Consider the following 3,160-nt stretch of genomic DNA (forward strand, 5'->3'; position numbering starts at 1 on the left):
ATAACATGATTATGCATTTTTAGCAGTGGGATTATAGTACACATTTTTTTCCATTGAAAAATGGCATTTAATTAACAGTTAAAAGAAGATATATCATTCATGGAGTCTAAGAATTGAAATAATGCTCATTGCTGAGACCAGAAAAAGCATTCATATAAAAGTTAAATATTAATCACTGGAGGACATTGGTAGAAAACAATCTGTATCATAATTCCAGACACTTGTAATTAAATCCCATTTTTTAAATGCACAAGGAAAGTGGAATACAGAGAGAATGGCAACTGTTGGGTGATACACTATTCATCACCATAAACTACTTAAGTCTAAGATTCATGTCCCCCTACAGATATAACTCACTGGAAGATACATGACTGAGATTAAAATTCCGTCTTTCCCTTGCCTCCCCAAAATGAAGAAGAAATCAAACTCAATTGCACCTTGGACATTTAATAACAAATAGCAATAGCAAATATTTATTTTATCCAGACACTCATTCGTCTGGGAAAATGAGTATGAACACCGATAAAGAATGATGTGAATTATGGAAACAAAGGCAAATGAGACCGCAGAGAGACAGATCGTTTGACATGATTTATGCCTGCTTGCTATTCCAATAAGGTAGACAGCTACTTGGGCTTCCCTAGTGGCTCAGACAGTAAAGAATCTCCCTGTAATGAAGGAGACCCAGGTTCGTTCCCTGGGTCGGGAAGACCCCCTGGAGAAGGGATAGGCTACCCACTCCGGTATTCTTGGGCTTCCTCTGTGGCTCAGCTGGTAAAGAATCCACCCGCAATTTGGGAGACCTGGGTCTGATCCCTGAGTCGGGAAGATCCTCTGGAGAAGGGGAAAGGCTACCCACTCCAGTATTCTGGCCTGGAGAATTCCATGGACTGTATAGTCTATGGGGTTGCAAAGAGTCCGACACGACTGAGCGAGTTGCACTTCACTTCATGACCTTGCAGCCTTGGTATCGCTCCCACGGTTATGTTATATGACAAAGCAAAAGGGGCTCTGTGGATGCGGCTAAGGTTACTGATCACCTGGCCCTTGTATTTCAGTTTGGCTGTGCTAGAGCTTTGTGTCCTGCGGGATCTTTAGTTTCGGCATGTGAACTCTTGTTCCGGCTTACAGGATCTAGTTGCCCTGACCAGGGATTGAACCTGGGACCCCCTTGCATCAGGACCATGGAGTCTTAACCACTGGGTCACCAGGGAATCTGTCATCTGACCTTAAGTAGGGCGATTGTCGTGATTTATCAAGGTGGGCCCAGTGGAATCTCAGGAGCACTTAGAAGCGGACAAGACGGGGAGATGTGATGGAAACAGATGCCACGGGGAGCTGAAGCGTGAGAAGGACATGTGGTGCTGTTGCTGGTGTGATGATGGATCAGGCAACGTGGTGAAGATGCAAGTCAGTCTCTAGAAACTCAGAGCAACTCCACAGTACAGCCAGCAGGGAAACCGGGAGCTCAGTCCTACAACCACAAGGAACTGAATTCTGCCAACCACCACAATGAAGCCAGAAGCCGTTCTTTCTCAGAGTCTCTGCATAAAAGCCCGGGTCGGCCAATACCCTTGTAGCCCCGTGATGAAGTGCACAGGTGAGTAAAATATTGAGTGAGAAGCAGGGGACATGTGATTTCCACGGAGCAAGTAGAAGATGAAAAGAAATTTAAAGAACTCTTCAGAGGGAAAAAGCAGGCCAAGACTCCAAAGATGCTGAGTCTGAATCCACAGGAGGAAAGAAAAGAGTACAGAAGGCAGAGGTGAACAGAAGCAAGGGGGAATGCTGGGGAGGGCCAACTGGATTGCAGGATTAGCGAGTTCAGGGTGACTTTTTTATTTTGCTATGTATCTGTCTGCACTGGCTCTTTGTTGAGGCAGGCAGGATCTTCCATCAAGTCATACGAACTCTTGGTTGTAGTATGAGGGGTCTCCCTTGGGCCTCCTGCATTGGGAGCTTGGGGTCGTGGTCACTGGACCACCAGGGAAGTCCCTACGGTGAGTTTTGAGATGCGTTTTGTCAGAGCTTTAGAGAGAGGCTCTAAAGGACCAGGGGTTAAGTAGGGAGGAGGTGGTGATGATAGGCAGGCGTTGAAAGCGTGTTCTTCTTCCCATTGGGATGATGTAAGAAGCGGGATTGAGCTGGACAAACACATGATAAAGAAACTTTTTCAATTCTTTCTGAATAAGGGAGAAGCTTCTGTCTGAATGTCGACAACAGGAATTGATGGGAAGAGGCAGGGCAGGAGGCGCAGGTGGAATCTGGCCACTTGCCCGTCATTCAGTCTGGTCTCGTGTGTTCTTTCACTGAGGCATCCAGATGCTCTCTAGGCTGACTTCAAGTCCATTCTTGTAGTCTTGAATAACTGTCCTCACGCAGTTAAGTACTGTCTGTGTCTCCTTTGCTTTCTGAGTCTTCAGATCAAGAGTTGGCTCTTCCCAGTGGGTGGCCAAAGTACTGGAGCTTCAGCTTCAGCATCAGTCCCTACAATGAATATGCAGGGTTGATGTCCTTTAGGGCCACTTGAGTGCTGACTGTTAATAGTTGTCAGACAGTTAATACACTTTTTTAATATTGGGGAATGCGTATTATGGAACTAACAGATATCTTCTGTATTCTTTTGCCATCAAGAAAGAAGACAGCATTAGGAACACAGACTTTTATCGATTCCACCAAGTATACTAAGCAATTTCAAGAAATGGGTTTACCTCTTGAAAGCGAGTGCGTTGCCAATAGAGGCAGGAAGTTATCCTTTGGCCGTAGCCCTTGAAAAGCTGTGAGACAAAATGGAAAGCTTCTGAAATAGGGCAGTAAAATTGACTAAGATCATGGCATCTGGTCCCATCACTTCATGGCAAATAGATGGGGAAACAGTGGAAACAGTGTCAGACTTTATGTTTCTGGGCTCCAAAATCACTACAGATGGTGACTGCAGCTATGAAATTAAAAGACGCTTACTCCTTGGAAGGAAAGTTATGACCAACCTAGATAGCATATTCAAAAGCAGAGACATTACTTTGCCAACAAAGGTCCATCTGGTCAAGGCTATGGTTTTTCCAGTAGTCATGTATGGATGTGAGAGTTGGACTGTGAAGAAGGCTGAGTGCCAAAGAATTGATGCTTTTGAACTGTGGTGTTGGAGAAGACTCTTGAGAGT

This window comes from Bos indicus x Bos taurus, chromosome X (genome assembly GCF_003369695.1).
Source record: "Bos indicus x Bos taurus breed Angus x Brahman F1 hybrid chromosome X, Bos_hybrid_MaternalHap_v2.0, whole genome shotgun sequence".
Classification (NCBI taxonomy): domain Eukaryota; kingdom Metazoa; phylum Chordata; class Mammalia; order Artiodactyla; family Bovidae; genus Bos; species Bos indicus x Bos taurus.